The sequence below is a fragment of the Mobula birostris genome, chromosome 4, assembly GCF_030028105.1.
Source record: "Mobula birostris isolate sMobBir1 chromosome 4, sMobBir1.hap1, whole genome shotgun sequence".
In the NCBI taxonomy this organism is placed as follows: domain Eukaryota; kingdom Metazoa; phylum Chordata; class Chondrichthyes; order Myliobatiformes; family Myliobatidae; genus Mobula; species Mobula birostris.
The window spans coordinates 51754112-51778583 of record NC_092373.1 but is presented as its reverse complement, the minus strand read 5'-3'; the positions used below and the strand labels follow the sequence as shown (position 1 = coordinate 51778583).

The 24472-nt window shown below is 40.9% G+C and overlaps 1 protein-coding gene across 10 annotated transcripts in view; it reads left to right on the top strand.

The window, feature by feature from the left end:
* Positions 1–24472, top strand: part of LOC140196330 (inactive N-acetylated-alpha-linked acidic dipeptidase-like protein 2) — a 993804-nt gene that overhangs the window by 715044 nt on the left and 254288 nt on the right. The window lies entirely within an intron of this gene.

Here is a 24472-nt window from a genome sequence, read left to right as displayed (position 1 = left end):
TAGTTTTGTGTTATTTTACGTAGTTCAGGTAGTTTTTGTATTGTTTCATGTAGCACCATGGTCCTGAAAAACGTCTTGTTTTTACTATAAACTGTACCAGCAGTTATGGTCGAAATGACAATTAAAAAGTGACTTGACTTGACTTGAATAACCAGCTGTTGATGAAGGTCTCAGATGTATTACTTAATCACCTCTCAGACTTCCTCCCCTTGTTCCAGTGAACAACTGGTCAGTACATGGAACAAGATCTACAGGCAGGTGAAGAAAACAGTATTGATGAAATAATAAATATCTTTGGGTACAGAATGAGTTAATTGTGCCATTCTGCTTGATAAGTGTAACATGATGTGGAGATTTGGGTATATTTGAACCTCTGATTTCTAAAACTCTCCACCGTATGTGTCTTCCTCACATTATATAGGGTAATTAATGGCACTTGGTTGCTATGATGATTCAGTAAAATAATTATAATATTCTATAAATCATAAATAATTATAATATTCAGTGACTGGTGGGGTACCTCAAGGCTCAGTACCGAGACTCCAGTTGTTTACAATATATATTAATGACTTAGATGAGGGAATTAAATGCAGCATCTCCAAGTCCTGGCTGGCGGTGAGAGGGGCCCTCCCAGTCAGATCTAACCTGTACACCCGGAACGTCGTCTCTGCACCCCACTGCCCACGGGAGGACTGCAGTGAGGAGGAGTCTGTGACCCACCTCTTTGCACACTGTCAGTTCGCAGAGAGGGTGTGGAGGAGGATGGACGGGCTAGTGTCACGTTTCATCCCCAGCAGCTGCGTAACAGAGGACTCTCTGATCTACGGGCTGTTCCCGGGGACGCACACGGAGACCAACATCCGGTGATGCTGGCAGATCATCAACTCGGTGAAGAATGCTCTTTGGTCGGCCTGAAACTTGATGATCTACCAGCACATGGAGATGTCCGTGGCAGAATGCTGCCGATTGGCACATTCTCGGCTGCAGGAGTACGTGCTGAGGGACGCACTGAAACTCGGTGCAGCCACTGCAAGGGCCCGGTGGGGAAGGACCACGGTATAGGTTTCTTCACCCGCGGGAGTGGGAGGGGTCGGGTGGCGGGTAGTATACCCCTCAACAATGATGTGGTAAGGTGAACAACTGGAGTACCACGTGGGTGGCCATAAGTATGGATATGTACAGACTATGATGGAAACGTATGTAAAGGATGGGAAGTTATTGAATGATTTATTGTATGTAATTTTATTTTTGAATAAAGTATATTTTGAAATAAAAAAAATCTCCAAATTTGTGGATGACATGAAGCTGGGCGGCAGTGTTAGCGTGTGGAGGATGCTAAGAGGATGCAGGGTGACTTGGATAGGTTAGGTGAGTGGGCAAATTCATGGCAGATGCAATTTAATGTGGACAAATGTGAGGTTATCCACTTTGGTGGCAAGAACAGGAAAACAGATTATTATCTGAATGGTGACCGATTAGGAAAAGGGGAGGTGCAACGAGACCTGAGTGTCATTGTACACCAGTCATTGAAAGTGGGCATGCAGGTACAGCAGGCGGTGAAAAAGGCAAATGGTATGCTGGCATTCATAGCAAGAGGATTCAAGTACAGGAGCAGGGAGGTTCTACTGCAGTTGTACAAGGCCTTGGTGAGACCACACCTGGAGTATTGTGTGCAGTTTTGGTCCCCTAATCTGAGGAAAGGCGTTCTTGCCATAGAGGGAGTACAAAGAAGGTTCACCAGATTGATTCCTGGGATGGCAGGACTATCATATGAAGAAAGACTGGATCAACTAGGCTTATACTCGCTGGAATTTAGAAGATTGAGGGGGGATCTTATTGAAACACATAAAATTCTAAAGGGATTGGACAGGCTAGATGCAGGAAGATTGTTCCCGATGTTGGGGAAGTCCAGAACAAGGGGTCACAGTTTGAGGATAAAGGGGAAGCCTTTTAGGACCGAGATGAGGAAAAACTTCTTCACACAGAGAGTGGTGATTCTGTGGAATTCTCTGCCACAGGAAACAGTTGAGGCCAGTTCATTGGCTGTATTTAAGAGGGAGTTAGATATGGCCCTTGTAGCTAAAGGGATCAGGGGGTATGGAGAGAAGGCAGGTACAGGGTTCTGAGTTGGATGATCAGCCATGATCATACTGAATGGCGGTGCAGGCTCGAAGGGCCGAATGACCTACTCCTGTACCTATTTTCTATGTTTCTATTCTAAATAAATGGGAGAATGGATCAGCTCATGATAAAATGGCGGAGCAGACTCGATGGGCCGAATGGCTAACTTCTGCTCCTTTGTCTTATGGTCTTATTCTGTGGCTATCGGGAAATATGAAGGACATTTCTAAAGAGAGGTTGTTTCAGCAAATATATTTGTATTCATGTGCCAACCAACTAGCCGGAGTATTCAAGGATATTTTCAACCTCTCACTGCTACGGGCGGAAGTTCCCACTTGCTTCACAAAGGCAGCAATTATGCCAGTGCCTAAGAAGAATAATGTAGACTGCCTTAATGATTGTCTCCCAGTAGCACTCACATCAACAGTGATGAAATGCTTTGAGAAGTTAGACATGACTAGACTGAACTCCTGCCTCAGCAAGGACCTGGACCCATTACAATTTGCCTATCGCCACAATAGGTCAATGGCAGACACAATCTCAATGGCTCTCCACACGGCTTTAGACCACCTGGACAACACAAACACCTATGTCAGGATACTGTTCATCGACTATAGCTCAGCATTTAATACCATCATTCCCACATTCCTGATTGAGAAGTTGCAGAGCCTGGGCCTCTGTACCTCCCTCTGCAACTGGATCCTCAACTTCCTAACCGGAAGACCACAGTCTGTGCGGATTGGTGATAACATGTCCTCTTTGCTGACGATCAACACAGGTGCACCTCAGGGATGTGTGCTTAGCCCACTGCTGTACTCTGTATATACACATGACTGTGTGGCTAGGCATAGCTCAAGTACCATCTATAAAATTGCTGATGATACAACCATTGTTGGAAGAATCTCAGGTGGTGACGAGAGGGCATATAGGAGTGAGATATGCCAACTAGTGGAGTGGTGCCACAGCAACAACCTGACACTCAACGTCAGTAAGACGAAAGAGCTGATTGTGGATTTCAGGAAGGGTAAGATGACGGAACACATGACAATCCTCATAGAGGGATCAGAAGTGGAGAGAGTGAGGAGTTTCACGTTCCTGGGTGTCAAGATCTCTGAGGATCTAACCTGGTCCCAACAATCGATGCAGTTATAAAGAAGACTATACTTTATTAGGAGTTTGAAGAGATTTGGTATGTCAAGAAATAGACTCAAAAACTTCTATAGTTGTACCATGGAGAGCATTCTGACAGGCTGCATCACTGTCTGGTATGGAGGAGCTACTGCACAGGACCTAAAGAAGCTGCAGAAGGTTGCAAATCTAGTCAGCTCCATCTTGGGTACTAGTCTACAAAGTACCCAGGACATCATTAGGGAGCCCTGTCTCGGAAAGGCACCGTCCATTATTAAGGACCTCCATGACCCAGGGCACGCTCTTTTCTCACTGTTACCGTGAGGTAGGAGGTACAGAAGCCTGAGGGCTCACACTCAGTGATTCAGGAACAGCTTTTTCCCCTCTGCCATCTGATTCCTAAATGGACATTGAAGCTTTGGACACGACTTCACTTTTTTTTAAACATCTGTTTTCGCATGTTTTTAAAAATCTATTCAATATACATGATGGATTTACTTGTTTATTTATTATTTTTATTTTATTTTATTTTGATTCTCTCTGCTAGATCATGTATTGCATTGTACTTCTGTACCTCCTACCTCATGATAACAGTGAGAAAAGAGCGTGCCCTGGGTGCTGGAGGTCCTTAATAATGAACAGTGCCTTTCCAAGACAGGGCTCCCTAAGGATGTCCTGGGTACTTTGTAGACTAGTACCCAAGATGGAGCTGACTAGATTTGCGACCTTCTGTAGCTTCTTTCGGTCCTGTGCAGTAGCCCCTCCATACCAGACAGTGATGCAGCCTGCCAAATTTCACCTCATATGCCGGTGGTAATAAACCTGATTCTGATTCTGATCTAATAGTGTGCATTCCAGATTTTTATCTTTTACATGTGGAATAAAGTAAGAATTTTATGGTGAGAAAGAAAAAGTAGATTATTTCATTTATTTTATGACTCAGCATGACTCAACGCATTTTTTGGTGTTGAATAATAAGAAACTTATCAATATGCTCCCAAAGTGGAAGTAGCAATGTGATAGCTACTAGTTAATCTGTTTTGCTAATGTGAATATTGGGTGGAGAAACATAGGATCATCACAAGCTTCTCTTGGGGTGTTAGAATTTATTTGGGGCAGCAAATAATCTGCTGGAGGAATTCAGCAGGTTAGGTAGCATTTCTGGGGAGCAAAGGGGTTTTTAATATTTCAGATTGAAACCAGCTTCATAACCTGAGACATTGACAGTTCTTTCCCCTCCACAAATGCTAATCAACCTGCTGAGTTCCTCAAGCGGATTGTTTGTTGCTGCAGAGTCCAGCGTCTGTTTCTCCATTATTTGGGGTGTTGATTTAACATCCTGTACAAAGTTTGGCACTCTGTGCTAAACTTTTTAGTGCTGCTCTGAAACGAGCCCAAATCTCTGGAATGAAGTTTGAATCTGTGGCCAACTGATGCAGTGGCAAGATTGCCATCTTTGCACTATAGCTGAAATTAGGTCTGACAAGAAGGAACATTCTAAGTTGGGAATTTAAGAAGTGGGAACAGAAATATTAAATTCTGCTCTTCACACTTAACCGTTCAGTAAGATCACATCTGATATATTTCTTTTACAATTGTCCATGTGATTTATATATGTCTAGATGCTGTTCCTATCTAAAAATATAACAATCCCAGTCAGCTATCCAACATCCAATGCCCAATGATTGAAATAATTCAGAAAACTCTCCTTATCACAGCAACACACAAAATGCTGGTGGAACTCAGCAGGCCAGGCAGCATCTATAGAAAAGAGTAAGCAGTAGATGTTTTGGCCCGAGACCCTTCATCAGGACCTTAGTTTCAGGCTTTGACCCCAACATATAGGAAGCCATTCTTTCAGTGCTTACATTGTTAAATCACATATAAATTTATATTATATCACCCCCCGCCTTTTTCCCCAATCTGCTTGAACTTGAGCCTGATCTACTCAATGACATTGCATAGGACAATTTCCTCATCATAATAAATTCGTTCAATAAATCTTCATTACATTCCTTTAAGGAGTGTAACCTTCCCTACACCAGATCAGGAACTGAAAGGGTGCATATAATTTAAATAAAACTTAGTGAAGGCTAAATTGGATCACCCATTAAAAAGCAGGTACCTGCTTCCAGATATGTCAACTTAAGGCTGTTTGTTCAGCAGGTTAGGCAGCATCGATGGATGGAAATAAACAGTCAACGTTTCGGGCTGAGACCCTTAATGATCAACCTCTAGATTTACAGCATCTGCAGAACCTCTTGTTTGTTCATTTATATGATTACTGCCACCAGCTAATGTTAACTGTGTTTAGTATTTGCTTGTCATCTGAGCAAGGGAGCACATTTTATGCCCCTCACTCCTGCAATACCCAAATCCAGAACTCATTTCATAAGTGGAAATTGCTGGTTATCTGTTTACTTGTTTTGACCGGGAAGAAATTCGAGAGTGCCATAACAGACTGCTGGATCCAGCTTTGCCATTTCTAAAGAAGATGAGATACAAAGTAAGAGATAATGTCATGCATCTGAAGAAGGCCCTTCAAGTATGCAGTGTGATAGCAGTGCAAGGATATAGCTGTGATAGTCAGTTTTAGGATCTGAATGCAGTCCTGGAAGAAGGTTGAGAGTGTGGGAAAGGGGCCTGTTTTGCTGTTGTCTTATTCCATTGTTGTTGTGTTTTTCTGGGGAAAATTATGGGTTTCTGTCTAGGCACCAGAATGGTTGGTAACACTTGCGGCCTGGCCCCAGCACATCCTTGGATGTGTTGCTTGCTTATGCAAACAATGTATTTCACTGTATGTTTTGATGTGCATGTGATAAATAAATATGAATCTGAAACTTTCATAAATGGCCATGTTCAATAATTTTTCAAATGTTGTGTTATGTCAACTAAGCCACTAGTTTAAGACCTTGGTCATTTTACCATACAGTATTCCTGTCTCTCAAAAACCATTAATCTTTACCTGCTTTTGGACATGTCATTGCAATTATAAAATTCTATTTTTGGATAGTATGCAGATTGAGTCTGTGGTGAGGTAGGCAAATGCAATGTTAGCATTAATTTCAAGAGGACTAGAATATAAAAGCAAGAATGTAATATTGAAACTTTGTAAAGTACTGTTGAGGGCTTACTTGGAGTATTGTAAGCAGGTTTGAGCCTTTATCGTAGATGAATGTGCTGAAATTAGAGATGAGATTCAGAAAAACGATTCCAGGATTGAATGGCTTGTCGTACAAAGAGCGTTTGATGGCTCTAAATTCACTAGAGCTCAGAAGAGTAAGGGTGAACTCATTGAAACCTATGGAATGGTGAAAGGCCTTTAAAGAATGGATGTGGAAAGGATGTTTCCTATGATGAGAGAGTCTAAGACCAGAGGAGACAGCCTCAGAATAAAGGGGTGTCCTTTTAGAACGGAGGTGAGGAGGAATTTCTTTATCCAGACAGTGGTGAATCTGTGAAATTCTTTGCCACAGGCAGCTGTGGAGGCCACGTCTTTATGTATATCTAAGGCAGAGGTTGATAGGTTCTTGATTGGTCAGGTCATGAAGGAATACGTGGAGAAGACAGAATTGGGGCTGTGAGGAAAATTGGATCAGCCATGATGAAATGGTAGAGCAGATTCCTTGGGCCAAATAGCTTAATTCTGCTCCTATATCTTATGGTCTTAAAACACTTTAATTCTCCTTCCCGTTCTGGCCTATCTGGCTGTGGCCTCCTGTACTGTAATGCTATCGCTTATTGTAAGCTTAACTAGCAGCATTTCATCTTCCACTTGACTACAGTTTTCAGGACATCTACAACTTCAGATTAACTTGGGTTTTCTGTATCAGAACTGGCCTTGTCTGCTATCTCTAGTTTTTTCCCTCCATCAGTACGTTCAGAGCTACTGGGCATTTCCTACAGCTCCTTATTTCATAACTGTTACAGTGCTTTGTTTGTGTTCTGTTTCCCTCAGTTCCCTCATTTAACACTCTTGCTTATGTTCTCTCCTTGATTGCTGTTAATAAACTGTCAACCAGAACAACAAAATACTTGGGTTAAATGATGGCCTCCCAGCTTAAGTGCAAATTCAAAATCTTTGGGGCTTCACCTACTTGCTCAGACTGCTGCTCTCTCGTAAGAAAGAATGAAATTTAGTCTGTAACCTCCTTTGTACAACAGTAGATGGCAAGAGGTTGCAAGTATTTCTTCTTGCCTAAAAGGATAAGATGAGGCATTAGCTGCAAGGTCAAGGTCCAGCTTGACAAATCTGACAACAAATCAGTGATGTGTGCAAATTGACAACATGATCTGTCTGAACTGTGCAATTGCATTGGACATAAGCTGCATTGGTGTTAATGCCTCTATCAATCTCAAGATCAGTGTAGTTCACCGTAGAGTTGTGCAATTGCTTGTTAGGCATCATAGTGGAACCCAGTGGGTACTTGTAGTAACTCAGCAGCAAATATTGTGGAGATGAACTTTGACCTTTTATACTAACATTCTACAGATCTTTTGCAGTAAAAGTTGACAATAATTGCTTTTCAATCAGCATGTTAACCTTCTCGAATTTTAGTCCTTCAGAATAACAATATCTCCTTTCTTACCTTTCCTTATCTATTATTTTTGTCTTTTTTCAAACTTTTATCAAAGTTTCCTATTTTTAAAAATATACTTTGCCTTTCCCATGAAAGTGGACTACTTAATATCCCTCCACCTCATATTTGGAGACACAGTATGGGCGGCAAAGTAGCGTTGTGGTTAGCACAACACTTGACAGTACCAGTGACTCAGGTTCATTTCCCACTGCTGTCTGTGAGGAGTTTGTATGTTCTCCCCATAACTGCATGGGTTTCCTCCAGGTGCTTTGGTTTCCTCCCACAGGCCAAAGGCGTACCACTTGGTAGGTTAATTGGTCATTGTCCTGTGATTAGGCTATGATTAAATCGGGTGTTGCTGGGCAATATGATTTGAATGGCCAGAACGGCCTAATTCATGCTGTATCTCAATAAATAAATAATATTTTACCTCTCATTGTGCTGAACCTGTTCTTGTGCTTTTACAATTCTAAGCATCTGAATTAGCATCAGAATCAGCTTTATTATCACCGGCATGTGTCATGAAATTTGTTAACTTAGCAGCTGCGGTTCAATGCAATACATAATATAGAGGAAGAAAAAAATCAGTTATTCAATCAATTACAGTATATATACTGAATAGATTAAAATTGTGCAAAAACAAATACTATATATTTAAAAAGTAAGGTAGTGTTTATGGGTTCAATGTCCATTTAGGAATTGGATGGCAGAGGGGAAGAAGTTGTTCCTGAATCATTGAGTGTGTGCCTTCAGGCTTCTGTACCTCCTACCTGATGGTAACAGTGAGAAAAGGGCATGCCCTGGGTGCTGTGGGTCCTCAATAACAGATGCTGCCTTTCTGAGACACCACTCCTTGAAGATGTCCTGCGTACTCCCATCTTCACACCCTCCTTTTACATCCACCTACTTCCCTAAAACTAACACAATATTAATTTAGTTTGAGAGCCTCATGGAGAATTTTATCTGTGGAATTTTTATTTTTAATTGCACTTTGAGTTATTTTTTAAATTACTAGATATTGCTCACTTATCATTACATAGCTTCATTAAGTTTATGAAACTAACAGGTTAACTGCTTGTCTTTCATTTACTTTATTCATATTTCAGACTTTTATTTCAGAATTCTAAGATATTATAATCCCCTGGAACTTCTTTATTACAAGGCAATGAACTAATATTGACTCATTTTACCATTCCAGTTCTAAATGAAACTGTTCATTATTATTTTTATTGAAAAAACATCTAGAACAAACTTCAATGTATTCCATTTTTGTCATAGAAACTGTCATGTTTCCTTAATCTTCTCCTGCGAGTTATAATATTATTACATGCATCTTCCTTCCTTGATTTATTCTTCTCCTAGAGCCTATGAATCACAGAACACCACAGCACAGGAACAGGCCCTTCAGTCCTCTAATCCATGCTGACCTCGTTTTCTGCATAGTCCCATTGACTTGCACCAAGACGATAGCCCTCTAGGCTTGTCCCATTCTCCCATCCAAACTTCTCTGAAGGGTCCGATGGGTGGTGACTTTTTTTTTCATCCCAGACCCCTCAGTCTCTTTTAACCATGCCTTAGTGTACAGCTAGAGGTCTAGTGTTGTTCTTCTAGTCTTACCTTTCTCTAACAATCCAATATCTTGCAATTTTTTGTTTTCATTACACAGAAGTTCCTTCTGTTCAACTATATAAATGAAGGTAGTGAATAAAGGCTTAGATTTTTTGAGGAAAAAAAAATCTCACATTTGCTGCTTACAGATCTTTGACTTTCCTCTTCCTCTTTTTATCGGGCTGAAAGAGAAAGACATTTAAAATGATTCATGTAATTTCATCAAATAGATTTTAGAATAGAATATTCTCAATTTTAATGTACCTTCCTCTTTCAAGATCATGTTCATATCATGAAAAACACCAGGGTGTTGATTGAACTGAACCTGCTTAAGCACTTGCTGGAATATGAAGTTGCTGCAGAATAAAAAATTCATGCAATGGATGAGAAATGTATTTCAAAAGGCAACGTTGTAAATTCAGTGCAAATGAAATTTTGTCTGTAAACTGTTGCTTTTACATTAGCTATAACACACCTTACTTTACATATCCATTGGAACAATATGGCACTGAAATAAATTCTAATTAAATTACTGACAAACAGCAAAATTGGGTCCTTCTGTTACTTTCGTATTTCAATCTTATCAAATATATGGTCCACTAAATGGGCTGAGTAAACCTTTTTGCAAACAACCACTGATTGTAGATAAACGCATGCTTCATGTGTGAGCTACTGATTTATTTGATCAAAAATCTTTTTAGCAGCTTGCCACGGCAGATTTTCTTCTAATTCAATTCACTATTTTGTTCAGATATTTGTATTTCTTTATTAATGTCATTTTAAACTCATGTAATCAATATTGTTTTTAAATACTTCCTTGCATATTGGATAATTTTTAAGCTAACTTTCTTGATAGTTATGCCTGCTAATCCGCAAAATCGAATTCTTAAAAATTAGTTTGCTAATGGCTTCAAAAAGTTTGTTATTTATCTTTAAGAAGGTTTATCAGGTGCCTGAATGAATTTCACTCGAAGATGCTATGGTTAAGATGTTAATTGCCTAGTTTATACATGAGCTATACCTTGAAAATAATCCTGGCTGCTTTATTTCCAGAAATACATTTTAAGATAGTAACAGAATATTAATATTTGGAGACTTCTCAGTTCCTTATTTGAGTGCTATTGTGATTTTTTCTTCTCTCAATGACAAAATCAAAATTTAATCATTTCAGATTTACTTGTACAAGGGAAAGTATGATGGAAATTTTATAAAAACCTAGACAATTTGCAGTACGGGAGATGCTCATTTGACCTATTGTTGTCCATTACAAAAATCTACACAGTCAAATTCTGCGTTCCAGTGTAGTTCCATAATTCTGTAGTTCACAGCTTGTCATTCAAGCACTCGGCTAAGTACTTTCAAATGTGATTAGTGTTTTTGCCATTACCTTTAGTGCACTGTGTTCCAATTCTGCATTATTCTATGGGTGATAAAAGTATTTTGTCATCTTCACTTTAATCCTTCTACCATCTTCCCTGATCAAACTTTGTCCCACTGTTTTAGGCACCTCTTTTAAGGGAATTAGACATTTTCTCTTTACTTTACTTAGGCCTGTCATAATTTTATACACCTCAGTTAAATTTTCTTTCAGGCTTCTCTGAACTAACGGATACAGCGAGAGCAAGTCTTTCCTCGTCGATAAAATTCTCTAGTCTTGGCAGCATCTTGAAATTTATTAAAAACTCATTGCAATTGCATTTTCCTGTCAAGCAGTGGCCTAATTAAAACTGTATTTGTATAATCTCTTGCACTTACCACATTCTGTAAAGGAAAGCATCCTATATGCCCTTTTAACAAGCTTTGATTTTTATCTTTACTATTCCACTATTCCTTGACTTATTGCACATCTCTAGAAACTGTTCCAGATTGTCCAGTTTTCCCTTGTAAATCTTCTCCCACTCCAGTGCATTTGCAGGTTTCCTGTAACATGGTTACTGGAACTGTACGCAGGACCCTAACTATCATTAGTGCTGTGGGCAGTCCTACTCCATCTCCCTGCTTGTATATTCTGTGCCTCAGCTAATAAAAGAAAGCTGAGATCCTTTAAGAGCATTATGAACTTGTAAGTGTTTGTGGATGTGAAATTCAATGTCCCTTTCTCCCTTCATATAACTCAATGAGTTCACTTTTATAGTATATTTCCTTTGAATCATACTTGTCTGGATTAAATTCCTTACCACGTCTCTGTCTAGTTGGTCAGTCCATTTTTATCCCTTTGCATTCTAAATCATTCTTCACATCAACTGCATGAGCAATTTTTGTTTCGGGTGTAAACATATTTATTTTTCCCCTTCATCTAAGTCCAAATCATAACAACGTGTTACAAAGAGCAAGGGACCTATTAATGAGTACTGTGGAGTGTCACTGGAGCACTCTCCCAGTCATAGAAACACCCATCAACCTTTACCCTTTGGTTTCTGCCTTTGAACCAATTTTGGATCCAATTTACCACTTACTATTGGCTCCCTGTCTTTAGCATGCCATGATCCTGGCACCAGATTTAGTCATGAGTCCAGTGATGGTGTAGAAATAAAGATGCGATGTTATCTAGTCTTTCCTCACAAACATGCAAATGTAGTGGTATCTTGAGGTGCAACTTACAGCCTGTTTGTGCCTGATGTTTGCAGAAGACTCAGAGGCACTCAAGGCCTTTCAGCCACTTTATCATAAGAATGGTTCAGCTTATCTTCTTCTCCCTTCTTTCTAGTCTTCTGTTCTTTATTATTTAGCTCAATAATAAATTACTTCAATCCCGTCACTATTCCAGTCACAAAAAAAACAGAAGCTCAAGAGATGGTCCTTCTAGTTTGGGTTCTGACCATGCAAACTCATTATTTTCCTTATCTGCTGCACACAGATTGTTAGTTTACTCACAAACTGCCCATGAGGGTCCTCTCTCAGATTCTTATCAGGCGCAACTTTTAGCCAGATTTATGCTTGTTCCAGGCTGACTGGGCATTGTGCCTTTGGCAATTACTGAACTGTGTGAGAGGCCCATATTCCATAAAGCTATTGCCAGCTCCATTCCAGTTTTTTATATTCCAAAGAGCTTTCTCTTTTTATAATAACCAAGCATAAAACTTTTACATTGTGGTTATCTATAACTCGCTTCATACCAAGATAGATGTGTGTAAATAGTTGAATTAAGTGTTTAAATTAGCACAAAGAATAGGAGAAAAGAGTCATGATTTGATCAAATAGTCATTAGTTGTAGCCTGTTTCATGCCACCTGAAGTGCATACAATGGCATGTACAACATTTGGAAATCTGCAGTCCATAAAATGTTGTTTGTTCATTGTGCCTGCTTTGTTAGGGTAAGGGAACATTTTACGTCATCATTTCTCTTGGAATAGCTGTTTGTGACCTTCCTTAGGCAATAGTGTCTGACACACTGACATTTTGCAGATACCGCTAGTTCCAATTTGGGACAGGTTGAGCGATAGAATTTAAGAGATGCTGAGATCTTAATGGCTATCAGCTAAGCAGTTCTTGCTGGCTGTGTGGTTAGAATTGTAACAGGAGAATGTGGGAACATTCCAGTGAGGATACTGATTGGCATTTTTTTACATTTCTCTGATGGATATAGCCTCCAGCTGAAATACAACTTTCTTCTTCCTCTTCTGGCAGGTTGTCCTTCTCCTCAAATTCCCCTGACAATCTTGTCAGGATTCAAGCATTAAATTTAATTTGGCCACATAAGAAGAGCATTGCAAAAATGAAAATGATGCACATGAGGACTGTTTCTTCCAAGTCATCCGGAACAGCAATCTGCAGACCATTCATTTATTTCAGTAAACTAGCATAAGCATTACGTCTACATAATCAGCTTGAGAACCCTATTTCAGGGGCTATTCTGGTTTCAGACCAGCTCAAGAGAATATTGAGTGTATTATCAAATTTTGTAAAACAGGAATCTGTTCATTTGGTTGCTGGAACTTGGAGAAGAAATTCGTTGTCCAATATAGTTGCACCTTTTTTTAAGAAGTATTTTATTTGCCTCTCATTATCCACTCTTCCTGGGGCTTGAATCTTTCACCACTCAGCATCCTAACAACCCACTGCACAATATATTCCGTGTTTCCATTTGTTCTTTTGGAAATGAGGTGTTAATCTCGTGCTGCTTCATTCCTCACCATCTGTTGTTTAAATACAGTATGGCATAAATCTCATTCACAAAGTTTCTATTGATGCCTTGAACCGTGCCATTGCCAGAAAATTTAATTGAAGTTTCATCTTGCTGAAGCCCAATCTTCCATGTTAAATACATGTAATTTTAATTTGGGGGGAAAAACTAAATTGGTTTCTTGTTTATATCTCTATCTTAGATGCTGTTTGAAACAAATTGCCTTATTAGTTTAATATTCCTAATCATATCTAAAACACCTGAAGCGTCAACAGTGAAAGTGTGATGAGCTTATTTTATAATTGACTTTCATTAAAATAAAGTTTAAATGTAACTACTGCAAACTAATTTGGAATATAATATACACATTTGAATAATGGGTATAAAATTAATTGCATAATTATATAGTTGATGTTTAATTCAGACATTGTTAGTATTAGTTATATTTTGTACTGATGGATTGTTTTAGATGAAATGCTAAAAATGGCAACTTCAAGATGATACGATCTGCTGTATAAAAGGGAAATCTGAAAGGCTAAAATTTGGTAGAGTTATGAAGATAATAGATCTGCAGGGGCCTTGTTTTATTCTGAGTGTAGTACATTGCTGAAGCTAATAAAATGTTCACACTTTCAGGATGAAACTAAGCATTCAGGATCATTTGGTGTGTTTTAAATGGGCTTTGCGATTTAGTGTGTTAAGCAGCATGCTAATGAGATTTTTTTTAGAATGAAGGTCAAAGTACTGGCAGTAAAACAATAATGTTCAGTATTTTGTAGAAATGGATTTGGATTATGTAATGGTGATATGCTTGATTGTTATTGTCTTGAGTATTATTAATCACTAAGTTAGAAATGTGTCCTCAATCACTTGTGTTAAAGGTACAACATAAGCAGCTAAAGTCCATGGAGTGGAATTTCAGGAATAATTAAAAAGTGCAGCTGCAGTGATGGGGGATGAACTTGTATTGCCCAGTTTCTCTCTTTTGTGATAACTTCATCTGTTATCTCCACAATCTTACATTATTTGCATCAAGACATATCACGACTACCCTTTCTCACCCTGATAGATATTGATAAACATGATATACATGTTAAACAGACATTTAATGTATTAGGGGAGAAGAAAATGTGCATTTAAGTAGCACCCTTTATATCCTAAAGACATCACTAAGTGAATGATATCCAATAGATTACTTTTCGGAAGCAGTCACAGTTGATATACCGAAAACCAGTTGATGGGTGATTCTGTCACATTACTCTGTTTTACTGGATGAGTGTAGGTTGATAGCTTTGATATACAAGTACTGTTATTGCTTGCTGTAGATTACAGCCAGGTCATCAAGCAGAGTGAATCATAAAATGACTTATTTCCTTGCAAAGAAGGAGAGAAGATTTGGCTCAGTGCCTGCAAGGATTTGAAGACTTCAGCCATACACAGTATGTGGGGGCACCTTTGCAGAATCCTGTGAATTTAGAGTAGTTCACTTTGTTCACAGCTTAAAATGCAGTTTCTTCATTTCCTTGGCATCAAGAAAGATTTTCTTTCAGATAAGCAAAATTTCAGACAGCTATGTTGAAGGATATCTGAAACCATTGTTCCAAATTATTGAATTGACTTTATTACTTACATCCTTCACATACATGAGGAATAAAAATCTTTACATTACGCCTCCATCTAAAAGTGCAATGTGCAATTTATAGTAATTTGAAATAAATAGTATGTACAAAAGGACAGTCAAGATAGCATAGAAATACAATTCTATCAGTATGAATTAATCAGTCGGATGGCCTGGTGGAAGCTGTCCCGGAGCCTGTTAGTCCTGGCTTTTATGCTGTGGTACCGTTTCCTGGATGGTAGCAGTGGAACTGTTCGTGGTTGGAGTGACTCGGGTCCCCACTGATCCTTCGGGCCCTTTTTACACATCTCTCTGTAAATGACCTGAATAGTGGGAAGCTCACATCTATAGATTTGCTAGATGTCTGCACGACTCTCTGCAGAGTCTACGGTTGAGGGAGGTACAGTTCCCATACCAGGCAGTGATGCAGCCAGTCAGGATGCTCTCAATTGTGGCCCTGTAGAAAGTCCTGAGATTTGGGGACCCATATCAAATTTCTTTAACCGCCTGAGGTGAAAAGGATGCTGTTGTGCTTTTTTCACCTCACAGCCGGTATGTACAGACCACGTGAGGTTCTCCGTGATGTGTATGCTGAGGAACTTAAAGCTGTTTGCCCTCTCAACCACAGATCCATTAATATTAATAGGGGTGAGCCTGTCTCCATTCCTCCTGTATTCCACAACCCGCTCCCTTGTTATTGCATCATTGAGGGAGAGGTTGTTTTCTTGGCATACTGTGTCAGGGTGATGACTTCTTCTCTGTAGGCTGCCTTGTTATTAATTTGAGATTAGACCAATCAATGTAGCATTGTTAGCAAATTTAATTAGCAGTTTGGAGTTCTGGGTGGTGACACAGTCATGGGTATACAGAGAGTAATGAAGGGGGCTTAGGACACAGTCCTGAAGGACACCTGTGTTGAGTGTCATAGGGTCTGACAGTGATCTGACTGGAAGTCCAGGATCCAGTTACACAAGGCAGGGTGAAGGCCAAGCTCTCTGAGCTTCTTGTCAGGCCTGGAAGTAATTATAGTGTTGAATGCTGAACTGTAGTCCAAGAACAGCATTCTCACACTAGCATCCTTCTTCTCCAGATGTGTAAGGACGGTGTGTAGAGCTGTGGCTATTGTGTTGCCTGTCGATCGGTTGTGTCGGTAGGCAAATTGTAGGGGGTCGAGTTTGGGTGGTAGCAAGCTGCAGATGTAGTCCTTGACCAGCCTCTCAAAGCATTTGCTTATTATTGAGGTGAGTGTCACAGGAGGCCAGTTGTTCAGACATGTTACCTTGGTCTTTTTAGGGACAGGGACAATGGTGGATGTTTTGAAGCAGAAGGGCACTCTACACTGGGAAAGGAAGAGATTAAAAATGTCTGTAAACACGCCTGCCAGTTGTGCTGTGCACATCCTGAGTACCCGCCCTGGGATGCTGTCCAGATCTGCAGCCTTTGCGACTGTCCACTCGTTGGAAACACCTGCATACTTCAGCCTCAGAAATGACCAAGGTGCTGGTCGCTTCGAGGGCTCAGTGTTGGCGATGTCGAACCGAACGTTAAGACGATTTAGCTCATCTGGGAGAGAGGCAGCAATGTTGGCAGTACCACTGTGCTTAGCTTTGAAGTCTGTCATGGTGCGCAGACTTTGCCATAAGCTGCTTGTGTTATTGGTAGAGAGTTGTGTCTGAACCTTGTCCCTGTATTGCTGCCTTGATGACTTTGCACAGATCATAGCTGCATTTCTTGAGCTCCTGCTGATTACCGGCAATGTCAGCTGTGTATCGCGCCATAAGTGCTGTTCGCATGGAACTGTGGATCCAGGGTTTCTGGTTTGAATAATCCTTGGCCGATTTTGGGGGGACAACATCCTTGATGCACTTCTGGATGAAACTCATGACTCCTTCCGTGAATTCGGAGACATCCTCATCACGAAAGACATTCCAGTTGACATCATCAAACCAGTCCTGTAGCATAGAGACTGATTGGTTGGACCAATTAGTGGCTTTAACAATGGCCACATCTTGTTTCAGCTTATGCCTGGACATGGGCAGAAGCAAGAAGGAGGAATGGTCAAACTTCCTAAACGATGGGCAGAGGAGCGCTTTGTAAGTGTTGCGGAAAGGAGAGTAGAAGGGGTCGAGTATGCTATCTCCCTGTGGGCTCACATGGATGTGTTGCCAAAACTTCAGAGAGACTTTAGACAATGATGCTCAATTAAAGTCTCTGGCGACGGTGAAGGCGGCCTTTGGGTGTACAGTCTCCAGGGTGCTGATGGTCTCGTACAGTTCCTTGAGAGCCAGGTCAGTATCAGCCTGCAGCAGAGTATACACAACTGTGATAATAACAGCCATGAACTCCCTAGGCAGCCATAAATGTCTACACAAGGTACTCCAGATCTGGGGAACAAAAGGATTTGAGGGCATGCACATTCCAGGGATCGCACCAAGCATTATTGACCATGAAGCATACCCCTCCTCCGTTACCTTCCCAGAGGTTTTTAGATCTGTCTGCCCAGAACAGGGAGAACCCTGAGAGTTTGATGGCATAATCTGGTACCTCCTCCATCAGCCAGATCTCCATGAAGCATAAAACATTACTTTCCTTTGTTTCCCGTTGGTCAGAGATTCTGGTTCTCATTTTGCACAGCTTGTTGTCCAGGGACTGGACATTAACCAGGAGCATGCTAGGGAGCGGCGTCTCAAACTCACCAGGACACCGGCCCTTCTCCCTCACCTCCAGCGCTGCTTTGGAGGTTTCAGCAGTGTAATAAGTGAGCCTCCCATGAATCGCGTTAGCAGGGGTTCCCTGTGTAGCAAAGGCGGCACCTTGTAGTTAAATGCCGTCTTCCCGATGATCAGAAGAGTCAGTCTATCATATCCAATGTGACTAAAAGCTACTTGTACATGAAATGTGAAGGAAATTGCAGAAATTAGCAGTATACTGTAAAGTTGGAATATAGCTCACAACATGGCCGCCGTACGTGGCGCCATCTTGCAATTAAATGTTTTTCTGATATTACCAAAAAAGTTCTGAATAATTAGGAGATTTCTAAATGATACTTTAGCTCAATTTTGACTGACATTTTAAATGTGATTCAATTTCTGCTAGTTATTTCTCTTTTTTAACATCAGCACCAAACCAACTGTATTGTCATGAAGCATTTGCATTAAAAGTGGCATCACCAGAATAGATGCAAAAAAGCCAGAGGCTCTGAAAGAACAGAATGACATCTTTACAGGAAGCAATGTAGACAGATGTATAGCCAAGATAGTTCTGGGAGTCTTTGGTCCTTTAATAGATATTGGTCACTAACCCTTCTAGGTACGGTTAAAATAAATGGATAAATTAGTTGGAGCAGGTGAAAGTGAGAGCAGGATTGAAATTGGCAGCAAAAGTTTAAAGTTCCATTCACGAGCAAGAAGTTGGGTTAGTACATACTAGATAAAGAAATTATGGAAGAGGGCAAATTAAGGCTTTAAGAAGGACTGTTCTCCACAAAGGTAACTTGGACTCATGCAGGTTCCCATAGGTTTATTTTGGATTTGGAGCTATCGTAGGCTCTGGAACACAAATAATCAAATTAAGCATCAGGAAAACTCCCTACAGATTACCATAGATTGCTGTCCCTTATCTGATAAGTTATTATTTCAGCATATTCAGAGAAGCACTGGAAGCAGCAAGGACCAAGGAAGTAATCTGGTTGGAGGACTTTAATGTCCATCACTAAGTTGCTCACTGCAGTTGAAAGATTGTAAGTAGCACAGTGGGATAGCTAACAGGACCAGTGCCTCGTGGTGCCAATAACAATCAGTCCTGATTTAGGGTGCTGTCATTATGCCAGCAGCCTGTGACAATGTTCTCTTGTTCCCTCCCATATCCCAAAGATGTGTTGGGTTTAAGTGGCCTCTGCAAATTGTTCTTAATTTGTTAGTTAATGAAAGATTTTATATCGAGTTGATAACAATGTAAGGAGAGTGTGTGTAAGGAAAGGTGGTTAGTAGTGCAGACCCAGTGAGCCAAATGGTCTGTATCAGTACCTGTGCTGTATCTTTCTAGGTCTCTATGTAGTCGTCAGACTAGGGTTTTGTCAGGCATTGATAGAACTGTCATAAAGAGTAAAGCTTGGTAGATCATGACATCTTTAATATACCTCTTACAGATGAACTTCTCAATGACAGGAGTGGTTAGTGTTCACAGTAGCTTTTGTGGAAACAAAGTTGCTTCTCACTGAAGAAAACCTCCGTTGTGTTTCAGATTCTCTCTATTTTAATAGGGTAATAGTTGACATATCTAGCAGAGATCTAAACTGGGTATCCATGAAGTGGTGTGGGCCGACGCAACACATTGCATTTCACCACAGATAGGCACACGTTCGTGCTTTCATATCCAGTGGATCAGTTCAAAGTTCTGCAGTCACTCATTGCAAAATGTGCATGATAGGTAATTAAGCTTCTGCGAGGAGAAGGCTTCAAGGACATAAGACCTTGATCAGACCCCATTTGGAATACTGTGATCTTTTCTGCTCACCTCACTATAGGAATGATGTGGATAGGATACTATAGAGAGAATGCAGAGGAGATTTACAAGGATGTTGTCTGGATTGGAGAGCATGCCTAATGAGAATAGGTTGAGTGTACTTGACCTTTTCTCCTTGGAGCAGCGGAGAATGAGAGGTGACCTGTACAAGATGATGAGGGGCATTGATCGTGAAGATAGCCAGAGGCTGTTTCCCAGAGCTGAAATGGCTAACATGAGGGGGCATAGTTTTAAGGTGCTTGGAAATGGGGGATATCAGTGGTGGGTGCGTGGAATGCACTGCCGGCATCGGTGGTGGAAGCGGATACAATAGGGTCTTTTAAGAGCCTCTGAAAGAGGGAAATTGAGCTTAGAAAAATAGAGGGCTCTGCGCTAGGGAAATTCGAGATAATTTCTAGAGTTGGTTACATAGTCGGCACAACATTGTGGGCCGAAGGGCCTGTAATGTGCTGTTAGTTTCTATTTTCTATTTTCTAACCCCATCCTCAGTGATGGCAGAATTCGGTATATGAATGCCAAAGATATGATTAAAGCACTTGTGCCATTTTCAGCCAGAGGCTTCACAATTAAGCAACCGCAGCATTACCAAAATCCCAACATCCTCTCAATTTGCCCAACTCGGTCATTTCCACAAAGAGTTGGACAACTCCAGTATGGTCAATTATTGATCCATCAGTCTATAGTCAATTGTCAGGAAAGTGTAGGAAGGTGGTGTTGGTGGGACTATCAAGTGACATTTGCTCGCAAGCACAGTTTGAGTTCTGCCACCAGCCTCATATTAACCTTGACCAAAATTTGTATCAAAGAGCTGAATACTGATGTGAACGTGACAGCTGTTAAGATCAGGCAATACTTGAACATGTCTAGTATCAACTTTACTAGTAAAATTGAATTCTTTTGGAATCAAGTGGAAAACCCTTCACAAACTTGATTTACTCATCATATGTATGTAGAAACAGTGAAGTGTATCATTTGTGTTAGCAACTAACACACCCAACGATGTGCTGGAGGCAGCCCACAAGTGTTGCCACATACTCTGTCACCACCATAGCATGCCCTTAATGTTCTGCAGAACAACACAAGCAAGCAATAACAAATCAAAACAAGACAACAGCAACACAATTAACCCCTTACACACCCACTCCCTCACACAGACAGGCCTCTAACCGCAGGCTGCCTCCAGCTTCCAGTCCTTGGGCCCTGGATTCTTAAACTCACAGACATCAGTCCTCCTACTTTGGATTTCACTCCAATCACAGGTTGCCAATCACAGGTTTGATCTTCGGGCCTAGACCCCTGCATTGCATGTAACCCATGCCCTTCTGACTTCTTCAGGCCACTCCCTTTCCTTTCTCCTTTTAGAGGTGCTTTGGACCTGGACCTATGGTTTTTCCTCCTGAACTTCACCAGCATCTGGGTATTGACCCCAGGACTCGCTGATCAGGGTTTGACCTTTCGGCTTTGCCTTCTGGACTCGCACAGACCCTGGACCCTGATGACCTGAGTGGTCACCACCCCTTGACTGGGACTCACCAATCTAGAGATTACTGGTCTCCTCAGCACCTGCCACCCAACCTCAGGAGTTGCTGACATTTGTCCATGGACTCAAAATCCTGCCCAGATTCTTCACCTGCTACCCCTGACCTGTAACTCCTTATCCTGGTCCTTACCTCTTCGAGCATGCTCCATAACCATCCATATAAACCTAAAAACGACATTTAGTCTGAACCACAATATTGATGGACATCACAGGTCAGTGCCATCTTGACTATATACCTAACACAAGGAACATAGTTGTGATTGTTGGAGGTCGCCAGTGTCCTAACTCTATAGGTGTTTCACCACCTGTCACATTTCCATGCAGTAAGTTCAGAAGTGGGAAAGTTGGCTGATGATTGCTCAGTGTTCCCCTACTTCTTAAATTATGATGCAGTCTGTGCCTACTGATAGCAAATAATGGACAATGTTCCATCTTGGGCTGGTAAATAGCAAGCAGCATTCAGACCACACAATTGGTCAGCAGGCAATGAACATCTCTAATAGTAGAAAGTCTAGTCACCTCCTCTTGATATCCAACAGAATTGTCCTTGTTAAATTCCCACTTTATACTTGGGATTACACTTAACTAGAAATTTATCAGGACCAACTGCATAAATATTGCTACCATGCGAGCTACCTGCTATTCCAATTTTTCTTGATTCACTTAATTGTTAAACATGCATTTATCTTTGCCTAGTATATACTGAGTGAGTGAGTGAGTAATGAGAGTGGTCATGGGTAAATAATTCCATAGATTCATCACCTTCCAGGTGAAGACAATCTTCCTAATTTCAGTCTTCAATAACTAATCCTTAATTTTGAAACCAAGACCCATAGTTTTATACGTCATGGCCAGGGGAACATTAATTCTGCATCTTAATCACAAAGCCCATAAGAATCTAATGATTCAATGGGGTCTTGTTCTTCTAATCATGAGTAACTACAGGCCTAGTCTGTTTAATGTCTCCTGATATGGCCACCCCTGCAATCAATCCAGTGAATATTCACAAAACACCCTCTAGTGTAAATATACATGCTTCCTTAAGTAGGGAGACCAGATCCGTAGACAGTATTCCACATGCAGCCGCATCAGGGCTCCAAATAATTGGATTCTGTTATTAAACTACATTGACCATCATCAATCATCAGTTGTGTTCAGGAAAACTGTAGACCTACCTGACCCTGGAGTTTGATTACCTTATCCATCACAGAGTGATGACGTAGTTGCAAATTTTCATAACCTGGCACACCACCTTGGAGACTGTGCTATTTAGATATTGCTGTCATTGAAGAAGCAGAACAACAATTTGAAACCAGAAGGAAACCTTGGATGTAATAAAACAAAGACAAAATTAGTTCCCCCTCAAGACTACTGAACGTGCTGTAGGATAGAAACAATATATTCTAATGTGTCTCCAAAAAATCACTTCTACGGAAGTTAATTGGGGATGAATTTTGAGGCAAATGAGATCAAAGTACCTACTCACTTTTGAACAAGTATGGTACTTACAACCTTGGTAAAATCACCTACAGGAGCCCCTGAAGCCAAAATGAGCTGCACCAGATGCACCATACATTCATACAAAACTTTGTAAAATCACATGTAGGAGTAGAAATTTGTCATATCCACTGGATGGCTGATTCTTAAGGATTGTAGATACTGAGATGGGGCTGCTTATAAAAAAAAGTTTCAATAAAAGCCTGGTCTCTGTCCCTGCCTGCTTGCAACAATTTATATATAATATTTGTCAATTATAATAATACAATGAATTTGTTTAACTTGAAAGAAATTTTTGCCACATCATTGAAGGTAAAGGGAGCATGCTGGTTTTCTATTGCCTCCTGAGGGAATAGAGGTGCTGGAGAGCTTTCTTGTCTGTGGCATCAACATGTTTGGACCAGGGTAGGAACTTGAAACACTCTACCCTCTTGACTTCGGCATTGTTGAAGTAAACAGGAGCATGAGCATCAGCCCCACTTCCTGGAGCCAATAACCAGCTCTTTTATTGCACAGACCTTGATGGAAAGGTTGTTGCCATGACAGCATGTCATAAGGTTCACTATCACCCACCTGTACTCCAGCTCATTTTTTTGTGATCCGGTCCATTATGGTGGTATCATCTGCAAACTCGTAGATGGAGCTAGAGCAGAGTATGGCTATACATTTGTGAGTATATGAGAAGTAGAGTAGGGGACTGAGGACTCAGCCTTGAGTGGCACCAGTGATGAGGACAGTTGTGGCACAGGTTTGGTTGCCTATCCTACTGATTTCAGGAAGTCAAGGAACCAGTGATAAAGGGAGGTGTTGAGTCCCAGGCCTCAGCACCCTTTGTAAAGGGTGTCTGCTGTAGATCTGCTTTGGTGATGGACAGATTGCAGTGGGTCAAGTTTGTCTAGGAGATCAAAATTAAACCCTGCCAAGATCAGCCTCACCAAAAACTTCATGATTGTTGACGTTAGCGCAACTGGGAAGTAGTCGTTAAGGAATATTACCTTGTTTTCCTTCGGTAGCAGGATAGTAGTTGACTTCTTAATACAGATTAAAGCAGGGAGAGGTTGAAACAATCTGCAGATATCCCTGCCAGCTAATCTAAGAACACAGTTGGTGACAGCTGCTCTCCCCAGAAGACTGGTCGTAATTCTGCAGTGGTGACTGTGGGTTCAGATGCAGTGGAGGCTGCCAGGGTGGATGGTGACGATCCAGTTACCTTCTGTTCATCGTGAGCATAAAATGCATTATCCTCATTGGAAAGGGATGCACTACTGTCAGCAGTGTGGCCTGAATTCACTTAGTATCCTGTTATAGCATGTAAGCCCTGCCAGTATTGACAGCTGGTCTGGAACTTGATTTTGGACTAGTATTGTCTTTTGATGTCCATGGTAGCTTCATGGAGGTCATATCTCAATTTCTTTTTAAAATCAGATTTGCCTGATTTGTACCCTGCAACCTCTTGGTTCATTCTGTGTGGGAACAGGTGCATTGTCTCCAATATGCCTGCTGATGAAGTCCATGATGGTGGTGACATACTCATTTAGGCTGGCAGCTGGGTCTTTGAACATGGACCAGAATGTAGACTCAAAACAGTTGTTTAGAATTTAATCTATTTCCTCAGACCAACACTGTACGACTGTACAGAATCCTCATGTTTCAGTTTCTACTAGAATTCAAGGAGAAAGAGCACAGACTGGTTGTCTAATTTACCAAGGAGTGGGTAGGGATGATGCTTAGTT